A 16,860-nucleotide genomic window follows, 5' to 3' on the forward strand; every position below is an offset into this window, starting at 1 on the left:
CTACTGATATCACCGTTGTTATTGTGATTTTAGTAAAATGTTATTTTAACTTATAGTCTCTCCTTATTGTCCCTCCATTATCAGAAGGGGCGGGGGGAAAAGGAGTGGCTTATTTGGAGTTTAGTTCCCTGCTGGCTGTTAAAACCAGCACAGTGAGTATCAATGCAGCTTTCCACAGGAATTAATACATTATATTTCTTGAAGTTGAGTTTTCCCTGTCTGACATTGGCCAAGCCAATGGCTTGTATCAGAAATAGTTTGGCCAGCAGGACTATATAAGAGATTGTTCCCCTGTACTCATCACTGGTGAGGCCACACCTCGAGTACTGTATTCACTTCTGGGCCCCTCCCTACGTGAAAGACATTGAGGTCCTGGAGCGCGTCCAGAGAAGGGCAACATATCTACTGAACGTGTTTTTGTCTGTATGTTAATGTTGATAAACATAAGCCATCTTTCAAAGGAGGTATCTGTCCAGCGAGACTCCAGCCGTATAACTTCTTGTAATATTATTTTAGTCAGACATGAAATTAGTGATACCTCCAAAAGCTTACCAAGTGTTTAGAATTTGAAAGGGTGACATTAAGGTCGTAGCCTCTTTCCATCTTTAGGTGGTGATGTCTTGGGCAGATAATCCAACCTAATAGATTGCCCAGACTCCTCTTCTTCCAAGCTCCCGTAAAAGTACACGTGGATGTCCTTTCCCCTTTTTGCGCTAGATTTGGTGTATACTGAACACTTCTGCAAACTAGTTTAATTTGCTAAAATGTCAGAAAGGTGTCCAATTTTTCCTGCTTGAATTTGTTTTCTTCCATATTTTCTGAATCATGGAGGATAGTGAGCAAGCTCTAGTGCTGGTATAAGATAGGCAGCAGGAGAGTTGTGAGATGGGAAAATAAGAGCATCTCATCTCTGCTGATCAAGATAATTAATGAATTCATATCTTTAGGGAGGTTAGGGAAAGTAATGATTTTTTTCATACGTCTAAACTTGCTGCTAGGCTACTGGTGCTAATTTTGGTGTTTCAATAGTCAGCTGTCCACTAAGTAGCCAGGTATCCACTTGACCTCTTTCATTTGCAAAAAAAAAGGCTTCACGTTGCAGGGTGAGAGGAAAGATTTATTCTGTTGAAAAAAAGTGTATTTACAACTCCTCAGATGATTTTGCTGTTTGGCCTGAGAATTTAAAAGAAATTAACTATTGAGCAAGAATTGTTATAAATTAAAACAGACTCTAGTCTTAGAGTTTGCACACTGTCATTTCATGCTGGAGGGTTTGGGCAGAAATTTTTCTCTTGTTTCAAATCCTAAGTTTAAAATGTAGCATCTGTTTGTTTTCCTTGGTTATAATTATTCAGGGGGTTTGCAATACAGGCTGTTACAGCCTGGCAGAAACATAATTTTCTTTTTCATTTTCCATCCTGCTTTCAGATGCTTTACATGCCTACTTAGGGATTTGTGGCTTGTCATTAATTGGAGAAACTGGTATTTGCAAAGTTCATCCTGCCCTGAATATAAGCACAAGAACCTCAGATCACCTTCACCGTCTCCATCAGATATGGAAAACAAGGACTCTAAAAGAGTGTTCAGGTGACACACACATATCTACATGAATGATTTAGGCTTTATTTTAGTTCTGATAGCATAATTGTATCCCAAGTTTAAAAGCCATGTATAACCAGTGTGCTCTTTCTAAGTGCTGAAGTCATACAATCAGATCTGTATTGATGGAATCATTTTCATAGGTAATTGCCTCCAGTTATTCTGCACTGGTTAAAAAGGAAATATTTAGGATATATAGAAGTTTGTCACTACAGATGGTAAATAGATCTGCAAATGGCTTTCCTTCTAAGAAATACCTTGAGGCAATTGAATTGAATTTTTATTTTTTATTTTTTAAATTCATCCATACTGTGCCAAAATATATAATGGGAAAGTATTTTCAAAATCTGTGTCATACATCTGCTATCATGCACAGAACCTTCAAGTTCTTTATGACTTTAATGTTTGACGTATTTTTGGGTAAAGAATCTCCCATATTAAGTCTCAGTTAAAAGTTACCTTTTATCATCTGCTTGCAGATTCCATAAACTTTGGGTTTTTTTAAAGTAGATACAAATAAAATTATTTTATTCAACTGGATTTTTAAAGTTGTGTGGCCTTACTAAATGGATTTCATCATTCTACTGAGTAGCTTCTACACAGATGCAGTGAATCATTAGTCAGACACAATGTTTTGGACTAAAATATTCTCTTCGTCGGATATTAATGAGGGTGCAGTGTATTGATATATAGTGTTAAGAGATACTCAGCACAGAATAGCCACATGTGAGAGAAGTATCGGAACCTATTTCTGAAGTCAAACCTTTGCAATACATTAAAATTATACAACTGTACTTTGAATTTTTTTATGTTTTTCTTTTTTTAATGTGAAATAATTCTGAATTTCTTAATGCTTCTATGTAAATAATGAAACATTAGGTGTTCAGGCCATTCCCTTGGGTCCTGTCACTGGTCTCCACACAGAAGAGATCAGTGCCTGCCCCTCCTCTTCCCCTCACAAGGAAGTTGTAGACTGCAATAAGGTCTCCCCTCAGTCTCCTCCAGGCTGAACAGACCAAGAGACTTCAGTTGCTCCTCATATGGCTTCCCCTCCAGACCCTTGCCCGTCCTTGTTGTTCTCATTGGGAGGCTCTTTAACAGCTTAATATCTTTCTTATATTGTGGAGACCAAAACTACACACAATATTCAAGGTGAGGCCACCTCAGCACAGAGCAGAGCAGGACAATCCCATCCCTGGACTGACTGGAGATGCTGTGCCTTATGCCCCCCAGGACACAGTTGGCCCTCCTGGCTGCCAAGGCACACTGCTGACTCATATTCAACTCTGAGGATTTCAGAAGAGTTGTTTCCAGTTTACACTGTGGTATTTTCCTTCATCTCTAGCATGCAAACTCCTACCTCCAGCACCTACGTGTGATTTTACATGTTGTTTCTGCACACCATATGTAAGGTAAAACATACAAAAGGTTTATTTCAGATGCAAGGACCACTTCTTAATGATGCTGCACACACCGGGCCCCAGGGAAAAAGGCAATGCCCAGCCGTCTCCAAGGCTTTTTGTATATTCTCTCTCTCCTCCCCCATCCTCTCTGGCCCGAGGAGGCCTTGTATGCCTGCAAACATATTATCTCTCTGCATACCAGGGAGAGAGAGAGCTTACTCACAGCTTTTCCCTGTGACTTTCTCTGAAATGCAGAAGGAAGAAAACGAACATCTAACCTGTTTGAGAAGGCATTTTGGAGTCTTCCTGAGTGAAACAAGTTCTAGTTTTCCATTACAAATTCTTGCGCAATTGCATCTATCCCTACACCATATGTATGTATTACTTTGAGTTTTATTGTCACAGACATTCAAAATACTGTATTTAAAAGCAATGTTTGTTTGAAGGAAATGAATGTCAAGTTACTTTAGTTTAAGTGTAAGTCAGTATTCACTATTTTAGCCTTGGGTATCTAGGAGTAATTGTAGATGTGCTGCTTTGTTTACAATGCTGATTCATCCTGTGGTTTCAGGCAAAGCAACACAGGGAAAATGGAGGAGAATCTTAAGGGGTAAAAATGGCAGAATTAGACACACTTCATACTTTCTATCTATCTCAAAGGGGCAAACATACTAAATTTTCATATTAAAATAAAAGCATATACTGACTAGATAAATCTAATAAGTTATTTATTAACTTAGTTACCTTAAAAATATATACACTTGAGGAAGGAGACTGAAAATGGCTTACCTCTTATATTTTGCAACTTATGTTCTCTCTTTCACCTCCACCTCCTTTTGTGGGATGATATTTCACAGGGGCTTCAAACTTTTGCATCTATTTCTCCCTCCTAGGAGTGTTACTTACATTTAGTAGTTCCTTCATACATGAGTTATGTATATCGCTTTTGTGAGGAGCAATGATATTCAAATCCAGTTGCAGGTAAAATAATTATTTTTATCTTTAAACAAATCTTTGCATGCTTAGGGTTTTCTGATTTCTTCTGGCTAAACTTGCTTGTTATGATGCCTTTGAACTTTTTGTATTTTTAGCTTTTTCTAGATTTTAGAAGTAGTTATGTAGTAAATGTAGATTTGAACGTAGCTGTATAATTTGTCACGCTTTAGCACAGCAGTTTACACTTACCCAAACCCTATTACCCTATTTCATATCAAATTTTCTAAATTCTTTAGCTTGTTTAGACTCCTCTTCAAGGTAGAATTGTAGAAAACACCTCTGTTTAAGAACATTTGCACCCTAGGCCCAAACAACAAGATACCACCAATAGACAAAGCAACCTTCAAACCCAGAACCTTGGAGGAGCTCCAAGGACTGTACTTGCCATGAAGAAGATGAAGATGAGGAAGGACCAGGGGTCTTTGACCCCCGACTCAATTTCCGAAGAGGTGTGCCGGGGGCAGAACTGGGGAGGATCTGGGGGAGGATAGTTCTGGGATTGAATGGACAATACTATAAAATTGTAGAACCACTGCCCGGGTGCACGTGCGTCATATGTATTCCCGTGGGTCTGAAGGCTGTAATTAAAGACCTGCTCTATTATCTCTATACTAAATTGGCCTGGAGTTTTTTTCTGCTTTTAGGCATCAGTTACATTTGATTTATAGAACTGAATTTTTCACAATAAATCTTATAGCCAGCATACAGCCTGTATACTCCTGATGTCCCCAAGCATCTATACTTTATTTCCACCATTCATTTATTTTTCCTGTGTGTCACGGTTTGAGATTGGCCCCCCCTCGAGAAGAGGGGGACTCAGAGGTGATTGGGTGCCAGGGCAGTGTTCCCTGAAGAGCCAATCACCACTCGTTGTTCGCTTCTGCTCAAAATCATATATACACAGCCCACCGGAAACTGTTGGCAAGTTCTGCTGTTGGTGTCTGCTGCGTGTAGGTGTGGAAGGCCAGGGGGTGGCTGGGCTCCCTCTCTCCCCTCCGGGGGGAAGAGGGGAGCCCTGCAGCCCCCCCAGCTCTCCCTAGCTCAGAGCAGAGTTAGAGGCAGCATTTTGAGTGTGTGCAGTGAGGGAAGAGACTCACAAGCACCTGAACCTGACTTGAGGTAAGAGGAGAGAGGCAGGCTTTTGTAGCCAAGCCTTCTCCCCCCTCCTTTTCTACAGCTAAGCTGTGGAGGGGGGCTTTTCCTTTCCCTCCACTGGAAAGTGGAGGAGAGGCTCAGCATTGAAGCTGAGCCAAGTGGACGGGCCATGGAGGTAGGCCCGGCGCTTGGGAGAAAGAGTCCCAAGCGAAATTGGAGACGGACCCCGCCCAGAGAGAGGGAGAAGGGGCCCGGAGGATGTCTCTGCCACGCAGGACAACCGAAAACCTGAGGAGAAATCCACATGCCAGGATGTGGACACTTGATAAGCAGAACCACACTGCATCAGCCTATGAATCAAGGGATGAGAGAGAGAGAGATCACACAGCGGCAGGAGAGCAAGGACTCAGAGCTATCTTCCTGGACTTCATGAGGAGGAGAGACTGCAACAAACAACTGGAACTTGGTGAGGGGGGAGCGTTCAGGCCCAGAACACTCCCACAGAGGGACTGGTTACTTTCCAGTCTTGAAAAGGCTCTTTCCTGGACTAAACTTAAAGGAGGGGCTTGAAAGGACTGGTTGATAGAAATGTAATATATATAGTTGTCTTTAGTTTGTATAGTATTTATTTGTGTAAATAAATGTATATATATTTCCCCTTCCCCTATAGAAGCCTCTGGCCTGAAAGTTTCTCTTCAGTGTCGGCATATATTGAGGGAGGGGGTGGAGAAGCCTGAAAATTGGATTTTTAGATTTCTAACGTGGCTCAAACTGCCACACTGTGGTAGATAAATACTCAACAGCTATCAAAGAATGTTTAGTAATCTTAGCTCAGATATTGTAGCATTTCTTATAGACAAAGTTATGCTAAAATGGTATGTGGCAGTTCAAAACTGATAGGAAGCTTTTGTTACAATTCAGTCTTTATATAATGTTTCCTTTGAACTTCCTCTGCAATAGGGAAGATAAGGAAAAGGCTCTACTGATACTTGAAACACATCAAAGGCATAAGAAACTAAACATGCCAGACAGATGCTTTTGTTAACTTGTGTTGTATCGTTTCACCATCTTTAGCAGCATATACAGCTTCATGATTTGAGAGACTTACTATTTATCTGCTTATTGATGAGAAAATTTGATGCAGTAGAAAACACTTGTTTCTGGAGGGAAATTTTTTTTTTTACAACAAATCTAACCTTAAAATACAACTTTGTAGAAAAAGAACAAACAAATAAATAGATTAAAAATGTACTTTACAGATACTGCTTTTCATTTGTAGACATCATTGAAAATACTCATCTAAATATTTCCAGCTTTCCTCTGACATGCGGAACAGACCCCACAACTCACAAAGAGTAGTGAAGCAGGTATGTTTTATTGCAGCTCCGGGTGCATGGGGGATAAATTCTGCCTATCATGCACACCCATTGCCTCAGTTTAGTTTCCTTTATGCGATACAGTTGTGGTGGGTTCACCTTGGCTGAACGCCAGGTGCCCACCCAGCCGCTCTATCCCTCCCCTTCCCAGCCAGACGGGGGAGAGAGTAAGGTGGGAAAAGAAAACAACACAAATCATGGGTTGCGATAAGGCAGTTTATGTAAAAAAAGAAAGCAAAAACAGCGTGCGCGCGCACAAAGCAGAAGTTAGCAGTTAATCTCTACTTCCCATAAGCAGTGATGGTTGACCACTTCTCTGAGAAACAGGGCTCCAGCACGCCTAATGGTTGTCAGCATGCAGCCATCAGAGACAATGAGTGCCTCCAGTCCTGCTCCTTGCCTCAGCTTTTATATCTGAGTTGACGTCATATGGTATGGAATATCCCCTTGGTCAGTGTGAGTCAGCTGACCTCCTTGTGTCCCCTCCCAGGATCTCGCCCTCGATTGAAGAAGGAATGTTACAGTGCTGTGCTCAGCAGTAGCCAAAACGTGAGTGTGTTATCAACACTCTAGCTACCAATGCAGAGCACGGCACTGCGAGGGCTACTATGGGGAAATAAATTCCAGCTCAGCCAGACCCACCACAACAGTGTTACATATGCATTAGTTGTGTTACATATGCATTAGCTTTGTCTGCACATTGTTGAGAATTGGGAGGGGATATTACAATTACTTCAGGGAAATCATTAACATACACCACTCCTATAACTCCGCCTTGGAATGCCCTCTGGGGGTCTTCACTGAGGGTCTTCCAGATGAAGTAAGGAGTCTTCCTCATCTTGTCCTTTTCACCTTTGCAAAGAACTACTGAGTTGGCACCGACTGTTCACAGCAGAAGCGGTTTCAGCTCGTTTCTTCCTCTCGAAGCCCCTCTTATCAGTCTTCAAGGTCTTTGTTCCTGCCAAAATCCTATTCTAAAGTTAACCACATCCTGTCTATAAGTTAGCATAAGCAAGCAATTAATGCTACAATCTTCTTCATCACTTTATGTTTTGATCATCCCTTATCACCTCCTGTCTCAGTTTAACAAGATTACAACTTAGAAATTAAGAAACTTCAGGTGGAAGTGTGGAAAAGGAAAAGAACAGCTTTTTATTAACAGAATGTGAATAAACAACAAATGGTGCAATCAAAAACTTTCAGAAGAAACAAAACAAAGTCCCCATTCCCCGGGGGTGGGGGAAACTGAAGGCAAAATGTCCCGGCATTTCAACAGCTGCTTGCAGCCACGTGTGCCCGCAGCAGCCAATGGTTTTGCAGACGGCAATGAAAGAGTCCTTTTTCCCACAGGCAGTCCCGAAAGCAGAACACCTCGCCCTGAGATGGGTCGGTCTCTCTTTCTCAGTCGTCCTCTGAGAGGTGGCCCATGGGGAAAAAAAACCAAACAACTTCCTCTCAGGAAAAGAAAAGGAAGCGGTCGAAACTGGGCTCCCCGAACTAAACCCCCGAACAAAAGACTCCCCAGCTGTCCCCGCGGCAACCACGCTTCCTGAGAGAGCTCCCCCTCCCCCTGCTCCCACGCTGCCCAGCGCGTGCGGCTTCACTCTGTTCCCCCCCATCCCAGAAGAAACATATAGGGGGGGCAGACATTGGGAAAAAATTCCAACATCTCTTTTCAAACCTATGACACCTCCTCTTTCAAAATATGGCATACCACTGGAGTTTCCTTATCTTAACTGAAAATGGATATGGACTAACACTGTCAGGTTTTGTTTATTCCATTATAGTTATATATATATATATATATAGTTATAGTTTAGTTATAATTATAGTTCAAGTAGCAGCCTTTAATCATTACCAGCAATATTAGTGCCACAACAGTGTTTACATCTCAAATATGTGTCTAGTTTTCCCAGTAAAAAAACAAATTGTTGGTGATATCTTAATGGTTTTTTTGGTAGCTAATACCAAAATTCAAGGTTATGATCTTGATCTGAATATTTCCCAGATATGTGGTAAGGTGAAAGCTGTAACAGCTAAAAGAACTTGACTTTCTATGCATGTTAGTCTAAATTAAATGAATTCTAAATCAAACCTTCACCTTCACAACTGCTTAAGATGAAAGCTTAGCACTTGGGTGGATGTAACATAATCCACATATTGGAAGAGAAATGAGATTTAGCTGTCACTGTCTTCTTGCATATGTTTTACAGTGCCCCATTAGCCACCTTGTTGTCAAAAGTCTGTGATCTTCTGCAAGTTTACCACTTCTAATTAATTTTCAGTGGAATCAGGACCAGACTCTGAATCTGATGCCAGTTCTACCACAGTGGTTTCCACTGAGGTTTCAGTTTGCATATGGCAGATCCAAGTTTGGAAGAGATTGTTGATAGAGATGGATTCTAAGGATCCTCAGTCATGGAAGTCACTTAATTTTTTTCCAGGACAGCCACATCAGAGATAACATAGATGATACCAAAAAGAAGGAATAGAGCAACCTAATGAAACTTTGAAGTTTGCCCTGTTCTGAGCAGTGACTTTAGAACAGATCACCTCCTTTTCCATTTTAAAGTACTGTATTATTCAAAAAGGCATCTGAAAATCTTTTCTATGTCCTAAAACAATGAAATTGTTAAACTGAGACTCAGAGATTGATATTCAAATAATTTAAGATAATTATAGAACTTTGCTCTTATTAAACATTGTAGCCTCACTGGATAAAACACTGAAATAGAACTCAGAGTCCTATTTCAAGCTTTGCTATTATTCTACCAGTTGTCCTGTACTAATGAGGTTTACTGGCTTCTCAAACTGATCTTACTGGCTCTGATACTTAATGATTCCGTAATGAGGGTCACACTCTTTCAGGGTATTGTAATATGCATACTAATAGGCACAGAAAGGGGAAATGGCATTCAGTAGTATGTCTGTCAACAATAAACAGGTAATAACCTGTTTTAATGTATATAATAAGAAATATGTTATGAGGGCTGAGTAAAAAGACATTGTACAGTGGTCCTATAATAAATTCATCTGTGATTTGCTTTAGCCCACTTGTTACTAAGAAGTAAGACAGATTTCTTGAAGAAGCGAGGTTTATGCATTCATGATAGTTGTCTTCTCAGATAAAGTTAACAAAAGTTGACACATCTGCTGGGAATTTTCATTCAGATTTGTTAATGAATAGCTCAGAGGTTTCATGTAAACAAAGATATAGCACTTATGAGATAATAAGCAAGCAGAGACAAATTACTAGTTCTATGCTAAGAAAAATCATAGATTTAATCAATCACAGGCCACAGATCTGCAAAAACATTTTTTGTTAGTTTTCAGAGCTTTTTATATTTTTTCAGAGCAGCATAGCAATAAGGACTTTCTGAAGTATCAGCTGATGGTATATTTTGGGACAATACTGATCACTGGCTCTACATGTCATACATTACCTAAGAACATGAGATAAGGCTTCATAAATTAGCATATACTGGTCATTAAAATCATAGAATCATAAAATGGTTTGGATTGGAAGGGACCTTAAAGATCATCTAGTTCCAACTCCTCCACCATGGGCAGGGACACCTTCCACTAGACCAGATTGCTCCAAGTCCTGTCCAAACTGGCCTTGAGCACTTCTAAGAAGGGGACAGTCACAGCTTCTCTAGGCAACTCATGCCAGGACCTCTCTCTCAGTTTAATGAGACTGAAGTGTTTTGCTAAGGAGGATGAGTTATGAGGAAGACCAAGCTCTTCCCTCTAAGCAATTGTAAATCCAAAATTAAGAGGCTCCAACTGAGGAAGTATGGAGAAAGAAAAGGTAACAGCCCTTTATTAAAGGATATATGTGTATTGGCAGAACAACAAAAGAACACAAAAACAACTAAACAATAATCCTGCACCTAAAGTTCCCCCAAAAAAACCAGTTCAGTCCTTTTTGACTTTTGGCGCAATTCTAGCCATGATCAGGAGGGGGCACTGTTGGATCAATGGAGGAGCAGAGCCTGCAGTTGCTTGGTGGTGGTCGGCAGGGAGCGCTGTTGGTCTCTGGCGGTCACCACATGGGGGCCCCAGTGCGTGGGAGAAGCCGAGATGGAGATTCCTCCCCCCACCGAGAAGGGGAAGGGGACAAGGGTTCTTCCCATGAACTCACGCTGTTGGCGGCTGGCTCTGACCAGGATTCCCCCCCCCTCATCGATGGGCACAAGTCGCTACCAACACGGGAGCAGAGGAGGGAAGGGGCAGCCTCCTCCCCCAAAGGTTCCTCTGCAGATGGGCCAAGACTCTCAGATGAAATCCGCGCAGGTCCGGGATGGGGGCAGAACAGGGCAAAGGAGAACAGAGGCAAACCGGGGCCAGAAGCAGTTAGATGACCCAGCCGAAAACAAAATGAACCTCGGAACCCCTCCACACACATACCCTCCCTGAGTCAGGGCAAAAGTGAAGTGCCAATGCCATTTCCCCGAGGAGAGAACAAAGAAAACCTCACACACACACACAGTCTTCTGAGGCCCATTAGCTTGGAATGTAAGGCTGCTGGCTGCTTCTTTTGTGTGTGTCAATCACCCTAGCCAAAACCACTCTCCCGCTCCCTTGTTCAACATCTTTCTTTAACAGTGATGCAGGGGAAAGAAAAATTCTCGGTTTTTAGAACATAGCATCTGGAAAACTCACAGGGGAACTTAAGGATATATTCCCCCCAGAGGACCCAAAATGGGATCCCAATTTACCAGAAAAGAGGGAAGCATTGAAACGCTATCAGGATTGGGTGGTGTATGGTTTAAGACATGGTATTCCAAAAGCAGTAAATTGGTCAAAAATGTATGAGGTGAAGCAAGACAAGAATGAATCCCCAACAGACTTCTTGAATAGGATGAAAGAGGTCATATGAAAGTATACAGATGTGGACATCAATTCAGACCTTGGGAAAAAATACTTGGTCTATTTGTTCATAGGTCAGTCTGCGGATGATATAAGGAAAAAGTTGCAAAAGGCAGGTGAGAAGAAAGTTATGGATGAGTTATTGGATATAACTTGGATGGTGTATCGGAATAGAGATCAGAAAGGCAAGGCAAAAGTGCTGGAGGTGGAGGCAGATGACTGCCACACACCCCACAAAGGCAGTAACAGCCAGGAGTGCCGCAAACACAATGCCCACTGCAAGTGTTGTAAATGTAATTGCCAGCATGATAAGGGGAATGATCGGTGTTCTTTCTGCAAAAAGAAAGGGCACTGGAGAAGGGATTGTCCAGATTTGAAGAGAAGTGGAAACTCAGTCCCTCAACTGGCTGTGGACCAGGATGGACAGGGTGTCTGAAGGGGACCAGAGGATTCTTCCCCAGCAGAACATCTGGTTGTGGCTAAGCTGGGGGAGAAGAAGTTGAATTCTTGGTTGATACAGGGGCAGCATATTCTGTGTTAAATACTTTGGAAGGGAGACTACGAGCGGTTCGGGTTGCCAGACTGGGCTGTGGCATCCAGCTTTGGAAACATGATGAGCAAGGAGAAGAGAGAATCTGTCAGCAAGGAGGACCTGGACAGGGCCACCTTAATCACCATCACCAACAACATCGGCTCCATAGTGTGGATGTGTGCGCTCAATGAGAACATCAACCACGTGGTGTTCATGGACAACTTCCTTTGGATCAACACCATCTCCATGAGGCTCTTGGCCTATGCCCTGGACTACTGGTTGAAGGGGCAGTTAAAAGCACTTTTCTTGGAACATGAGGGTTACTTTGGCACGGTCGGTGCTCTTCTGGAACTCCTGGAGTCCCCCTGACCCCCTGCAGACTCTGTGTTGGACCTACGGATTCGGGGCACTCCCTGGACCACTGATTTGGAGGTCACTGAGCCCACGTTTCACCTGCTCAGACTTTTCTCTGTGGTGCCCTGTGGGGTCAGCCCGGAGCTGGATGTTTTTCTGTAAGAGCTGAAATCCATCTCAGATGCCAGCGCAGGTTTGTTCCAAAGGACGTGCATGGAACACACTGGCTGGATGTGGGGGTGTATGGAAAGGTCTGTGGGGCATTTCAGTCACATGAAATCGCCCTTTTTAGGTAGTTTACTCCATGTTTAATGATGGTGACAAAGTAGGGGATGGGCACTCTGCTTCTCCCACCGGGATCCCTCAGACAGCCTCACCACCCTCACAGGGAAGAATTTCTTCCTAATAGCTAATCTAAACCTACTTTCTTTCAATTTGAAGCCATTACCCCTTGTCCTGTCCCTCCATGCCCTTGTAAATAGTCTCTCTCTCTTGATGCCAATTCTTGCCCCCAAGAAGGCGCGGAGAGACTGCTCAGAGACAAAGTTTTTAGTCTATAAGCAGGAGGTATTTATTTACGGCCGGGGAGCAGCCCAGGTCGCCCTGGACAAACTGCTCCACCCGAGTAACTTATAATTGAGCTTTTTATACATTTTCTGCTAAGCAATTACATCACATACTATGAATATTCATTACATTGCAACATCTACTTTTAATATTCATAACAGGCGGAGTTGAGGCGGAGTTGAGGCGGAGTTGAGACGTGATTTTCAATTTGGGGAGAATTTCAGGGGTCGTTCCTGTTTCTTCATCTGTGAACTCAATGTCCTTCTCATCATCATCTTCATAAACTTTTGAACCTTCCCTAATTTGGGTAGTTTCCTTATGCTTCTGGTAGGAATTTCCAGTGTCTGGCAAGAGTACCTGATTTCTTGGCTCATCTCTTTTCTTATCTCCCCTTGTTTCTCTTATATATATCCTTTTTTGTGTATGCTAGCAGTTTTAGTTCTTTCTGTCCATGCTTTATGTTCTTTCATGTCAGAGCGTCCTGTATTCTAGTGGATTTATTATCTCCGCTGTTTCTTAATACTAGGTTCTCTATGCTTTGCTTAGAGCCTGCATTTTGTATTTAACTCTCTAATTCTTGTATTGCTTTACTTAAACTCACTTTCCAGGTTTTACCTGGCTTCATTTCCCCCCTTTTCTTAAAACTTACGAATTCTTTCATCAAGTTCTAATCCTAGAGGGCGTTGATACGCTTGTACCATTGCCCAGATTATTTGGATTCTTTTGATCATGGATTTTAGTTTACACCACAGGCATACATTCATAAGGGTTAATAGGAACATGGCTATGGTTATAATTAGTATTGGGTGTATCAGGTAGTGAAAAACCTGTGCTGCTGTTGGGGAGTATCCTGTGAAGATATCCCACCAGTGGTGTTGACCTACCTGTGCAACTTTTGTTAAAATATTCTTTATGCCTTTTGAATTATGTTCTACCTGCCACAGCATACGTTGAGTCGTTTGGTTCACCTTCTGAACTAACTTCTCCACTTCAGGATGTACAAGCATTGCTTTGAGAAGCTTAGTATCCATGCCTATTTGCAGCTTTGGTATCTCATGATACAAAGTATACTCAACTTCAATTACTTGCTGGGTAGTTATGGGAACGGTGCAGTTAAAGTCACAGCCTATAACTTTAGTGAAGTTACATATGCAAAAGTTAGTATCATTAGTCATTTCATGACAATTATCTACAGTAACATCATTGCAAGTGGTTCTAATACAAGCGCATCCATTCCCTACATAGAATACTTGTGATCGGGCTCTATTGTGTGGAAGCATTTCAAAGGTACAAACACTGTTTTCAGCATCTAAGCATAAATCTTCAGCTTCTACTATGGCATTTTCACAAATATACCCCAATTGTCCTTTAGGGATACATGCTTCTGTACTAATTGATTGCCACTTGTTCTTAGTACTGTCATAGTTTGCCCAGACGTTATGGTCTACAGGCTTAACAATGACATCCCGATGTATAGCTCCTAAAGTTAGAATAGGAAATATAGACCTTTCTTCTGCAGCGCTAATAGTGAGGACATAGGCTTCAATGTGCTCTTGCTGCGGATTGTAAGTAAAGTTTACCAGTTGCCACCAAGCCTGATGGTCTTTTTCAAATCGTGTAGTAAAGCTATCCTTTAGTATTGTCTCTCTTATTTCTTGAGGTAGTATGCCTGACATTCCTTCTCTCAGTATTCCTGCTGCCACTGATTGTACCCATTGTTGTGTCTGAATGCACTGGATAGCAAGTGCAAGTTCTTTGCTAATATCTCCAGCATAGTCCGCAATTCTAATAAAATCTTCAGCAGTGTGGTTGGCTACTAAGGTCATCAATCTAACTACCAGTGATTGTGTCTCTGCTAAGGTGAGCATAGATGAGCTTAAAGGCACTTTAAGCTTTCCTAAACTAGAAGTGACGGTACTTAACTTATTTACTAATACTTCTTGATCTATAGTGTTCAATATGCCAAACCCTGTGCCAACCCATCCACTTATATCTCTTTGCGTTCGTTTGTGGTATGACCTAGCTGCTAACCAAGCGTTCCAGCCTTTGAGGCTTTGTCGTATAAACGGTTGACAATCTTTCTGTAAATGTGTAATGTCTGTCTGAATATTTACTTGCACTTTCTTCAAAGAGTATGTAGGGTCTAATAGTAGCCTTAGTTCGTTTGATTGTCTTATTACTTGAGGCCCTATAAAGGTTAAATTATGTATTTTCCTACATTCTAGAGGTGGAGCAGTTTCACGAGGTAGGTCTGCGACCACGTCCATTGCTAGCCTAATGACTCGCTTAAAGCTTCTACCGGTTACAATGCCTTGCTCACCAATAGGTTCAAGAACCTTGGCTTCTCTGCTACATGAAAACCACATCGATCGGTCTAGCTTGAATATAATTTCACACTGTGCTCTACCTCCTTTAATACTATCCCATTGACATGAGACTGGTCCTTTCCATTGAATCCAAACAGTGGGCTTTTCGCCCCTTACTTGGCTGTAAGTAATTAAGTCCTGTTTAGAGGCTTCTTGCCAGGATTCAATTGTCAATATTAGTTTATCTGTTTTTGCAACTAGGGCATCAACTTCTCAACATCCTATTTGAATTTGGTCTCCTTTTTGTGCTATGAAATAAACTTTACTATCCCATTCATCTATTGTGTATGGTTGATCGTTATGTAGAACGTAAACCTCAAAGTCTGGGTTTTCCTCAGAGCGTGGTAATGTGCGTGCACTAGACCACGGTCCTTTTGGAGTAGGGTCTTGGGATAAGACAATACTTATCAAGAGTCCAAGGGTCAATGTTGAGAGGGTCTGAGATGGGGCTGGATTCATGATGTCGGATTTTCTTGCTTATCTTCTGGAGCCCTCTTGACTCGGGAATAATGAATCCATGTAGGTCGCTCCTTGATCCGAACCGTGGTGAAAGTGGTCAGCAGCACTTGGAAAGGTCCCTCCCACTTTTCTTGTAGGGGTTTTCCTAAAAGATTCTTAGCATACACCCAATCACCGGGGTTAAACAGATGCAATTTACTATTAGGTTGTTTGGGATGGTGTTCTATTACTATTGTGCCATTTTTATAAAAATGTTTTCCTACAGCAATTACATAATCATATATGTACTGATTACCTATTTGTTCTACAGCATCACTATTTACAATTTGCATAGCATAAGGTCTACCATACAAAATTTCAAACGGGCTTAACTTTTCTTTTGATCGAGGTTTGACTCTCAGTCTAATTAGAGCAATAGGCAAAGCTTGATACCACTGTAAGTTAGTTTCTTGGCATATCTTAGCAATTTGTTGTTTGATAAGATGATTCATCTTTTCTACTTGCCCACTGGTTTGCGGCCTGTAGGGCGTATGCAACTGCCATTTAATCTGTAGCGCTTTGCTTATTGCCCTTACAACCTTTGCACAAAAGTGTGAACCCCTGTCTGAAGAAATACTTCTGGGTACCCCAAACCGTGGTATGATTTCATTTAATAAGACTTTAGTTACCTCTCTCTCGTTATTTGTCCTACAGGGGAACGCTTCAGGCCATCCCGAAAATGTATCAGTCAGCACCAATAGGTATCGATACCCCCCTTTTCTTGGGAGTTCAGAGAAATCAATTTGCCATACTTCACCTGGGAATTTACCTTGATATATCGCCCCTTGGTGTATCTTAGTCCCTGTATTCGGGTTGTTCCTCAGGCATTGCTCGCATTGGGATGTGACTTGTTTTATGGTAGTGAATAGTTTTGGTCCTGCTATCCTAGTTTGCAAGTACTAATAAAGTGGATCTATACTCCAATGAGCCTTCTCATGCTCTGTTTTTATAAATTGCCACATTACTTTCTCTGGTATTATTAGTTGTCCTGTTTCTAGCTGACCCCATCCATTGTCTAACAATTTGCCTTTATTCCTCTGAATCCACCTGTGATCTGACTCCTGATAATTCGGTTGAAAGTTTGTATCTAGTTCTCCTGGTACTAAAGCTGTTATAATCGCATCTTCAGTTCTTGCAGCAGCTAATTTTGCTTCTGCGTCTGCTTTCCTATTTCCTATTTCTGGAACAGTGTTACCTTTCAG

General features: G+C 41.7%; 1 pseudogene; it reads left to right on the forward strand.

The window, feature by feature from the left end:
- The first annotated feature begins 11,894 nt into the window (after positions 1-11,894).
- Positions 11,895-12,349, forward strand: LOC113960992 (annotated as a pseudogene).
- Positions 12,350-16,860: the final 4,511 nt, after the last annotated feature.

Source organism: Neopelma chrysocephalum, unplaced genomic scaffold, assembly GCF_003984885.1.
Source record: "Neopelma chrysocephalum unplaced genomic scaffold, ASM398488v2 Primary Assembly neopelma1_97010, whole genome shotgun sequence".
NCBI classification, from domain to species: domain Eukaryota; kingdom Metazoa; phylum Chordata; class Aves; order Passeriformes; family Pipridae; genus Neopelma; species Neopelma chrysocephalum.